Raw genomic sequence first — 11,620 nt, forward strand, 5'->3', positions numbered from 1 at the left:
AGAAAAAATGCACTGTATAGTTCTCGGCCGTGAAAACGTAATTATAGCGGGCCATATACTATACATGTCGATGGGCCCTCGGCGGGCCGGATTAAATAATTTCGCGGGCCGTACTTTGCCCACCACTGCCATAGACGAAAGCAATCGGGTTCATAAATATTCCACCGACTTTACTTCCACGCGATACAATCGATCGATAAATTCTCGCACAACGGCCGATTATGTTGTCAGAAATCGACGGGGGCAGATTTGAATGCTCGTATAGAGGAGCTTTTCATGGTATGATTTCGAGAACGGGCAAAAAGTATTTCCCGTTGAACTCATGCACGACGCCGTTTCGGCGAATATCGATCGTCCCAAGATGAATACCCGAATCTATCTTTCATACCCTCATAACGGAAGTTCCCTCGCGCAACCGGTCAACATCCTTCCCGCATGAGAGAACTCGTTGTTACGCGTCGAAAACCCTTGAGCGTTTTCAAAAGAATAGCGGGAAAATATGGGAGGAATGCCGGGCTTTCAATTACATGCACGCTCGAGCTACGCGAGCCTCCTGAAGTCTTCGGATATCGCGGCTCTTGCCTGGAATTTCACGTTAACTAGTTTGTACACTGACCTCAAGGGATTCCGGACCAGCTTTCTGAAGTATACCTAAAAAATGTGGCACGTGCACGTAGCGCCAAGTAGGGATCTTGAATGGACATACTTGATAGTAGATTTAATCATTGTAACAGGTCAATGCTCCATTTTGAAATGAGATTTACTCACTTCATTCTTATGCTGGCATATATTATGTTTGCAGTTTATACGAAACTAACACAAGCCCAAACTGGCTCAGTTTCTTACTGTTCTACAAATATTGTGATTGCTAATGAACCTCAAATTGATGCATCTCTAAAAATAAATTAAAAAAAAATTAGGATAGGAAACTTCATGGGAAAGTTCTTGACGAACTTAAATCCACCGTATGAGAAACGATATTCTCATTCAAGTCGCACTAAATAGGGTGAGAATTGGACACACAAACCTCACCCACAAACACCTAATTAAAAACCAAGATAAACCCATGTGCACAAATTGCAATGAAGTTAACTCAACAAAGCATATCATCACATCCTGCCAATATTCCAATAAGAAAGAAAAAGATTCAAGATCCAAGACGTCACTGGTTCTGAAGACTCGCCCGACGACCTGATCAATTTTTTTAAGAATACTAAATAAATCTAATTGGGTTACACTACCTGTAGAGCTAGTAACAATGAAACTGAGCCAGTTTGGGTTTGTGTTAATTTCCCCTAGGGGACAAAATTCGATACGAGTCTACGTCTCTAATGCGTCAAAGTTAGAGTCCAACAGTATCCAGATTGAATATTGAGAAATAAGATGTATACTTATTACTAGTTTTGAATTTTGTCCCTAGGGGAAACTAACACAAGCCCAAACTGGCTCAATTTCTTATTGTTATTAAATCTACAAATATTGTACTTGCTAATAGCCTTCACGAGGTTGATGCATCTCTAAAAATAAATCTAAAAAAATTTAAGATCCGACGTGAAATTAATTGTACGTCGAGTAGATGAAAGAATTCTCAGGTGAGAATCTATGAGTATGAAATAAGATTAGCATAAGTGGGTCGTAAATCACTTGATGGAGTTCAGAGACGGTATTACGGAGTCCTTAAAGTAGGCATCGTTACTACAGTCGCATAGTTTCGGTAGATTGCAGTCGTAAACCGGAGTAGGTTGAATAAAATTTTCAACCCGGTCATTCCGTACGCGTTTAATCCGCACAGTGAATTGAAATGAACGCGTATTAATCCCCGAATCATTTTGCCACCGTGAAAAACGGTTGGCTATCGTGCTTGAATACAATCTACAGTTTCATCGGGTCGTAAAACGTTTCCTTACACGCGCCGGGGAAAACCGGGAAATGGAAACTCGAGAGACAATTTCCTTTGCGTTCCACAAGCAAATATTATATTCTACGCGAACGCCGTACGATTCCAACTATAATATCGCAAACGCAATCATCGTACATTCGAACTATGGTTCTATAATGTATTAAAACTGTGGAATCCAGTCTTAATCCATTTGCCCGGTGCACTCGAGACCATACGAGTTACGATTCCATATGATAATTCATATGTAATAGAAACTTCCGATGCATTCGGCCATTTGCATTATTTTTGCTAGGTTATCGATAAAACAGAGCGAAAAACGTCACAATTTATACCGATGCGTGTTAGAAAAGTTACGTGAATCTTGCAATTTCATATCATATACTTTTTCAATAAAGAAATAGATGGTTTTATATATATTTCAATGAAACTAATCTGTTTTGAAGAATTTGCGGCCATATTATAACGCTCATATTACTAAATATTAGCATATTCTGATTAAACAATGACCAGAGTGTGCCAGATTTGACTTTCCCCTTTCTGAAGACGTACATGACGACCAGAAAATATTCTCATATAAGGATGAAAAGTGTATTCTTGTAAACCTATATTTTGCACTATTTTTTCTAGGTTATCGATAAAACAGAGCAAAAAATGTCACAATTTTTATCGACGTGTGTTAGAAAAGTCACATGACTATTGGGTCCCTTAAGGTAGCTCAAACGATATACTAATAATGATCAAAGCCAATGAATAATACTTTTATTTCCCCACCATCGCCCATACATTTAATAATGAAATTTTCACTTCATATTCTTATTTTAAACTAAGCCGATTGTAGGGCCCTCTCTTGATACGTCACAAAAGTACTTTAAGTCAATAAATAAAGGACAACATCGCATCGATTCATTATGCATAATTACTTCAGTGATAATTAGCAAAAAAATCCCTGCACATTATTGATACCTTCGAATATAAATGTTCGCCCTGTGCACTTAGTTTTAGTTTAGGTTAGGTTAAGTTATTTTCGTCCGGTTGATCTTTGATCTCTGAATACGTAAAGGGTAATCGTACAAGGAGACGTCTCGGTTTTTATTTATATTCGTCCATAAATTGAGAGATCTCCAAGTGGAAACTGTCTAGGAAATTTGCATCCCCAGCTACTTGTCCGTTGCGTAATTTAACACGCGCGAGATGAAAGAATATTATATCCTTTTTGTTCGAATCGCGCGGTTCACCCGATGAAAGTGGATCCCCGTTCTTCTTCGCTGATGAATTATTTCCACCGGGAGAAATTGCACAGCGGAGAAAAGACGTTTTGCAATATTACAGTTACGAAAATTTCATATTAATCCTGTCTATCATAGTTTTCGAACAGAATTAGTCTGAAATAGTAGAATTGACAACCCGACAGTCCCGAGTTGATCGTTTGAAATGTAGATGACGCAACGTTTGCGCCGTGGCTTCATGTAAATTGCGCGTTAAGATAACAAACTTGAGATGAATATGTATCGACATGTAAAATTGAACCGGGTTTGTAACAACAACGTTCTTCCTTTCTGGAAACACCGGGCGGCGGTGCTCATCGTGTAGGAACAGCCATCGATCAATGGGAACGCTTCGTTTCGCGTAATTTCCTGTCCAATATTTCCCAACGAGCCGGACAATTAGCCGTCGACTGATTAATAAAACAATTTGAGGGCACTCGGGCCGAGGAAAAACAGCGTTGAGCATGAGAGGCGCAGAGGACAAGCGTTCCAGGCGTTAAAGAGAATTCAATGGAGGCGGTCACGCGATGGAATTCTATTATTGCTATCATTCGTTTGTCGAGGAACAAGGAACAGGACTATTAGACGGTTGAAAACTGTCGATTGTACGAGGTGTTTCAGAAAAAGGGTTAGAGCTGAAGAGGGGTGATTCTGTAGGTGTTTCTGAACAACTTTTTCCTTTGGCAAATTGCGATGCGAGGCACGGTTTTTGAATTATTGAAGAAAAATACTGACCAATGAGAGCGCGCGTAGGGCCCGCGGTCAGCCACGAGAGTGGGGGCTCGGTTCGTGACGCTCGGGAGTAGGGATTCGGGTCCTGACGCTCGGGACTGGGGATTCGGGGCCTGACGCTCGGCAGTAGCTCAGCCATGGGAGTGGGGGCTCAGTTCATGACGCTCAGGAGTGGGGATTCGGGTCCTGACGCTCGGGAGTGGGGATTCGGGGCCTGACGCTCGGCAGTAGCTCAGCCATGGGAGTGGGGGCTCAGTTCATGACGCTCAGGAGTGGGGATTCGGGTCCTGACGCTCGGGAGTGGGGATTCGGGGCCTGACGCTCGGCAGTAGCTCAGCCACGGGAGTAGGGACTCATGTGTCAGCGAGCGGGGCTCCGCGTGCTCTCATTGGCCAAGTGTTTTTCGTTAATAATTCAAAAACCGTGCCTCCTTTTGCATTTTACCAAAGAAACTATTATTCAGAAAAATCTGAAGAAACCCTTTTTGACTCTATCACTTCTTCTGGAACACCCTGAATGCAACTTATTGAGTAACGTTTTATTCTTTCGCGTATTGCGTCGTCGCATTTATCGACTTGTACTACTTACAACCTTAAAACCCTATTATCTTATGTCTCCTTGGCGAAAGCCTCTGGAACTTCCGTTGCTTCTTTATTCCGTGCACTTTATGTAGAATATGAAATTACTGTAAAGGTAAAGTTTGACGAAAGTCCCGGGGAAATCGAATTTAAACGACGATGAAGCCGTCAGATGATTTTTTCGTTTGTAATTGCTCGCTATCGAGCGTACGTTCTCGCGGTATAATTGCTTATGCATAGGCTACAATCTACGTAGCGCATTTCCAATGCAAAACCGTTACACGTTGTACGTGTAAGGTGTCTACAAGATGCAAATCGAACGAGCCTCGAACCAAGTCTCCGCGCTAGAAGATTCGCTGAACTCGCAGGTATTATGCATCGAGACTTTCCCTTTACTCGTACGTCGTTCAAGAAATGTTTCATCGACGTTTCTGTTACAAAAACAATTATGTAACTATTGTTGGATGGCTAACCGTTTACCACAATGTTTGCTAAATAGTCATAATTGGACCGTTTATTTTGAAAGTGCTATAAGTCCATTTTTTTAAAAAAATGAGATGTCTTTGTGATTAATTTAATGTAAACTTTTTATTTGTAACTAGTTAATATTTAATAGTTTAAAAAATGTCAATGGTGGTCAATGGTTCAATTTAAAATTGGCTAATAAAAGAAATTACGTAGCGATTATGAAGTTCAATTTCCATAGACATAGATGGCGGGGTCATGTGGTTACATTTGTTTCATTTCACGTGTCTACCATCATTATGGTAGGCTTACTTACTTTAATAAAATTCTAAGAAGTCTTAATCAATAATGAAATAAAATTTTTAAAAATATATCTTCGATTTTTATCAATTATGTATCACGAAACATATAAATATGTAACAATCAGTTGAAAACTGAGAAACGATTATAAATTCCAGGATAAGTCACTAAGATTCAAATCAATCCTAAGTAATAAAGCTCAGAGTGACCTCTGCACCAAATTGACCTTGAATGACCTTCACAATAAGTCATTGTATTCGTCTTAAAACACGCTACTAGTTTGTACATAAAAAAACCAATATCAGTCCATTTAAGAAAACGGAGTTGACCTTCAAATCTCCTTGACCCCTCCACCTATAGAAAAATTTACTTATTTATTTCACTTTGGCAGTTCTTTAGTATATGTAATACGTATGGAGCCTAATTTACATTCACGTAATACTATCAGATTATGAGCCCCTCGATACGAAGCAAGTTATTAGCGAATTATTCAGATATCCTGTTATAAATACCCCCCCTACATTGTGTACATCCCCAACTTCCGAAACGAGTGAGATTTTGTCTGGAATCCATAGAAACCACAGATCTATTGAATTCTTCATCGCTGTATCCGTTCTTAGAAATTATATCAAAGTTATATGATTACGAAGAGAGGTTATGTTCTATACGGATCCCTAATAGAAGACTGTATTCAATTAACTCGACGGTTAGACGAATGTTTCGTTTTTGCTGATAACGAGGCGCATAACGAGCCTGTATCGGGAGTGGGTAGCGGGTCTTTTAACAGGATTTAGATATATGCGTATAGATATGTTTAAGGGTTTTGTGGCGGGCGTAATCGGCCATCTTAATGCGGCAACAGACTTATCTTAACAGCTTGTACTCAACTAGGTTGCCGAAGCAAATGCACCGGGAGCCTGGCAGGCAGTTTCTGAGTAATCTGTGATCGTAAAACTTGACTGGGTCCCGGGGAATTCAATAAAAAAGAAAAATAGTAGGCCACGTTTCCGCATGCGAGCGGCGAAATAAAACGGGGCAACGATTTGCATTCATGATCGCCTAACGCGCTGTTTTCGTAGCTATTATCCCGCGGAGGAGAGAAAAATTCAATAACAATTCTACCTCCCCCCCTCCCCATGGGTACCGCGGATCGAACGAATTAATGTGAAACGGGCAATGGAGGCGAATTTCATTTCACGCCATACGACGTTTGCATTTTAATTCGAATGTAATTTAATATCGACGATCGGCGCCTGCGATTCTTCTGCCAGTTTACCGTTGATACGCGTTGTAACGTGACTCGGTTGGTGGGGGTGAAACGAGATCTTCCGGTGACGTACGCGACGCGTAAAAATTATGGTAACCCAGGGAGCCGACCTCGGTTGGGTCCTCCGTGCTCGACCGAAGAATTGCCCTCGGAAACGACGCGATTACCACGCTCGGCTTGATGAAAATTCGAGCGGAGAATCGGTACTAACGTGAAAAGTGTTTCCGATTTAGTAGCTCGTTATCCGTCGGGAATCGTCTAGTCGAACCTAACCTGGCTCACCGATCGATGTGTGGCTTGGAAACGAATCCTGTTTTCTTTAGAAGAATCTACGTCAGCCTCCATTTTCAATTTTTATCTTCTATCTTCATCCACTATGAGTAGTATGAAGCTGTGTTTCCCTGACGCATTGAATTATTCCGCGCGCGGGACGGTCGCGAGTTTAATAAAAGTTTCTTCGAGCGAGTTACTGTTACATGGGAAATTTGTATTTTTCATTAAAATCGAGGGATATGAAAGCATCGCATAGGGCCTGAACTTGACCGGGATATGCTGGATCTAACATAAACCTGACCTATAAGGCAAGTCCCAACCAGCACTGCCAGAATGCAGGACTTCTCCTCTTTCCGTGCTCTTCCCACTACTGTATGCTCAATGTCCTCTCCCCACTTACATATGGCATATTAGGCATGTCTCAAATGATCATGGTTAAGATAAGTGGGGGAAAAGAAAATAATGGGGGACAGCAGGGGAAGAGGAGAAGTCTTGCATTCTGGCAGCGCTGGTCCCAACTGTCCAACTTAGATCTTCATATCTTTTTGTGGTATGGTAGTACACCATTCATTTTTCCCCATACTAGACGCTCTCCCCACTATTCGTAAATGTAGATACGCGCCTCTGTACGTTACACAGCGTCAAGCATTCCCACCTTAGCTTGCACTCAAGGTCGTGGATCTTGAAAGACACTTTTGCCCATCATTTTACTAAGTACACGTATCCAGGTTGATGTACATTAAATATTAGGCGTAATCAATCAATATTTAGCGAGATATAAATAATTAATGTTATACGTAGGATTGTGTACAGCAGCCATGTTCAACTCATTTCTCCCTACTCTAATAGGCCTCTCCACCAGGGCTGCTATAACAAATCCCTCACGCGGATAATGGGAACTAGTATTTGGTGGGGGTATGCTAGGCTGCATTTTAATTCGAATGTAATTTAATATCGACGATCGGCGCCTGCGATTCTTCTGCCAGTTTACCGTTGATACGCGTTGTAACGTGACTCGGTTGGTGGGGGTGAAACGAGATCTTCCGGTGACGTACGCGACGCGTAAAAATTATGGTAACCCAGGGAGCCGACCTCGGTTGGGTCCTCCGTGCTCGACCGAAGAATTGCCCTCGGAAACGACGCGATTACCACGCTCGGCTTGATGAAAATTCGAGCGGAGAATCGGTACTAACGTGAAAAGTGTTTCCGATTTAGTAGCTCGTTATCCGTCGGGAATCGTCTAGTCGAACCTAACCTGGCTCACCGATCGATGTGTGGCTTGGAAACGAATCCTGTTTTCTTTAGAAGAATCTACGTCAGCCTCCATTTTCAATTTTTATCTTCTATCTTCATCCACTATGAGTAGTATGAAGCTGTGTTTCCCTGACGCATTGAATTATTCCGCGCGCGGGACGGTCGCGAGTTTAATAAAAGTTTCTTCGAGCGAGTTACTGTTACATGGGAAATTTGTATTTTTCATTAAAATCGAGGGATATGAAAGCATCGCATAGGGCCTGAACTTGACCGGGATATGCTGGATCTAACATAAACCTGACCTATAAGGCAAGTCCCAACCAGCACTGCCAGAATGCAGGACTTCTCCTCTTTCCGTGCTCTTCCCACTACTATATGCTGTTGTATGCTCAATGTGCTCTCCCCACTTATATATGGCATTATTAGGCATGTCTCAAATGATCATGGTTAAGATAAGTGGGGGAAAAGAAAATAATGGGGGACAGCAGGGGAAGAGGAGAAGTCTTGCATTCTGGCAGCGCTGGTCCCAACTGTCCAACTTAGATCTTCATATCTTTTTGTGGTATGGTAGTACACCATTCATTTTTCCCCATACTAGACGCTCTCCCCACTATTCGTAAATGTAGATACGCGCCTCTGTACGTTACACAGCGTCAAGCATTCCCACCTTAGCTTGCACTCAAGGTCGTGGATCTTGAAAGACACTTTTGCCCATCATTTTACTAAGTACACGTATCCAGGTTGATGTACATTAAATATTAGGCGTAATCAATCAATATTTAGCGAGATATAAATAATTAATGTTATACGTAGGATTGTGTACAGCAGCCATGTTCAACTCATTTCTCCCTACTCTAATAGGCCTCTCCACCAGGGCTGCTATAACAAATCCCTCACGCGGATAATGGGAACTAGTATTTGGTGGGGGTATGCTAGGCATGGTCAGTAATTTTTAGGATCGCTAGACTTCTTTTAGATGTACACCTCGTCAAGTTGGCAATGTCGACATCAAATAACTTTTATAAAATAAAACTGTAATGGATATCGGTTAGGATTAATTATATCTGTTAGGGTTAACGTTTAGGTTAAATCACGATTTTATAGTCTTTAAGATCGTAAGTTATTTTGTCACTATCAGAATCAAAATCAGAAGTTACTAGAACGAAATACTATGGATATCGTATTGCAGAGAGCATGACATAAGCGCAACGGGGGAATAGTAGTGGGAAGCGAAATCATCGTGAGGGATTTGTCATAGCAGTCCTGCTCCCCACCTCTCGCAATAGTCACAGTAACTCAACGGATCATAATACGTTCACACTACTTAACGCATCCCCACCTAAACTCCCACTGAACATCGTGTCCCATGTGTGACACTATTGGGCATCAAGATTAATCTCAAAACGAGAAATATTTTGTAATGTAAATCAAATTGCTTTTCAACAGAGAACAAAAAGTGAACAGTGTGTGTGTGTGTGTGTGTGTATGTGAGAAACAAGCATTTGTGGTGTGTTCATGGTGTAAAAACTATTTGTGCTTTATCTGTACCATCTATCATTACACGTTGGAGGATAGGCGACAATGAAATTTTAATAATGAACATAAGAGAGGACAGAGAAGAAAAAAATACTTCTGTGACCTGCGTTCATAATCCTGGTATGTAACTTCATAATCTGGACACGTAAGCTAGTATACTACAAAAAATCATAAAGATTGTAATCGAATAGTTGGGAGGCTTACCGCTAGACTGCGGGCCAGTCCGAAATTTCAACTGGTCCCCTTATCTCCGGAAACATTGTTCCCATTCGGAATGATAAAGGGAGCTGCAGCTGCGAGTTATTAATAATCGAGCGCGCCCGTTGCATCGAGTTATCTCGTAATTTGATTAATTAAAAGTTTCCTAGATGCTCGATAACGAAGAAACGTTTCGCAATTAACGTAGTCCGCTTCGCGGTACCGTGTACGATTATTTGATAAATGAAAACCGGCTGCTACCTCCCCGTTGAAAATTCCACGAACAATCGTATCGATGCATAAACCGTGCACAACGAGCATCGATTATTTAACAAAAATTAGACGACGTTGGATTTGTATGGTCGAATTCGACCAGATGTTTGGTCAACCGTTGAATGGGCAAAGTTAACGTTGCGCGCCGACAAAAGACAGTTGCAACAACAATGGCGGAGCGGCTCGACTTCCCCGGGATGGAAACTTTACGAGCGACGGTTACAGTCCCGATTGTTCACGAGTTACGACGACGACGACGACGACGACGACGACATCTCTCACTCGAAAAGTAACTCACCCTTTCGTACACGTCGCGGTGAACTGCGCGGAATTATCTGTTGAACTTCGCGGTTACGTGCACCGAGCAATTATGAAAGTTGACGCGGTAACTCGTTGCCCAACGCAAATTTATTGTGCACGCGTTATTACCTTTGTTTCGCCCAATGCGAACAACTCTAGTCTACTCTGAGGTGAACATGGATGGTTGTTTAAAGCTCAGGCCACGTTCTCAAAGAAACAAAAAATAAATTGTTCTGAGAGGTTAGGTTAGGAGAAAGGAAAGAAAAGATACTTTCACTATTAAGCTCTCTAAACGTTAATGGAGGGTAAAAAAAGGAGAGTAACTTCTTGCAAATAATTCTATTCTGATTAGGCGGGAATAGAAGGGAAATTATGGTTAATTCACGGCGCGTGGGTAATCATTTGAAGAAAAAAAAAGTGCATAAAAGTGTCGTTTAGATGGGGCCACGTTAATTCGCGAAAATGAAACCCAGATAAGGGTTTAGTTATTGCCCGGCCTCTGGCGTGCGATGTGTGTCGCGTGCTCCGTACTCGACCCTTCACGCAACACTTGCATTTGTCTACTTTTTGCCTTCTCGAGTCGCTTAAACCGTTTTCACGGAACGGGGTGCTTTAGCTTTACAGGAAACGCCCGATCGACCACGTTCAACGTCCACTATCCGTTTTTGCTCGTTAATAGAAAGTTAGAATTCGTAGATTCGATCAACTGTGTTTCGTTCTTCGATCTCCAACATAAAATTCCGATTGTACTTCTGTTTAAAACACCCTCCGGCTGATGGGAAAACGGGAGATACAGGCGCACACGTTTGCGGTTGGCAAAAAACGAATTATGTTTGGCGAACTACTGTTAAAGCTAACAGGTTTTGTTTAATCGCGATATAAGTTAATTGCGCACGGGGTTTGGTGGTATTAGTGCAAAACGAGGACCTCTGGAACGTGTATTTACTGCGAAATATTATTTATTTATTTATTATTGTTACATTATTATTGTTACATGGGTTAGCAAGAACTGTTTATATTATGTACATAGAAAAGTAAATCTAAAAGGGTAGTAGAGTTTAAGTAAGTGATTATACAGACAAATTTGATTATGCGAATATAAGAACAGGGAGAAAACAAAATGTCTCATAATAGTGCTAGGCGAGAAAGTAAGAATAGTTTTCTTCTGATGACAAGACTTGAGTTATTGCATATCTCAAGTAAGTGACTTAACACTAGATTGCCCAAGGAAGTCATTTTGACTGCTTTTGGACAAATGTACAAATAATAATGCATAAAT

The 11,620-nt window shown here is 41.4% G+C and overlaps 1 protein-coding gene across 6 annotated transcripts in view; it reads left to right on the forward strand.

Annotated features, from left to right (window-relative positions):
• The window catches only part of LOC108627417 (leucine-rich repeat-containing protein let-4), a 171,579-nt gene that overhangs the window by 12,300 nt on the left and 147,659 nt on the right, over positions 1-11,620 (forward strand). The window lies entirely within an intron of this gene.

Source organism: Ceratina calcarata, unplaced genomic scaffold (genome assembly GCF_001652005.2).
Source record: "Ceratina calcarata isolate Rehan_Ccalc_2016 unplaced genomic scaffold, ASM165200v1 scaffold470.2, whole genome shotgun sequence".
Lineage (NCBI taxonomy): Eukaryota > Metazoa > Arthropoda > Insecta > Hymenoptera > Apidae > Ceratina > Ceratina calcarata.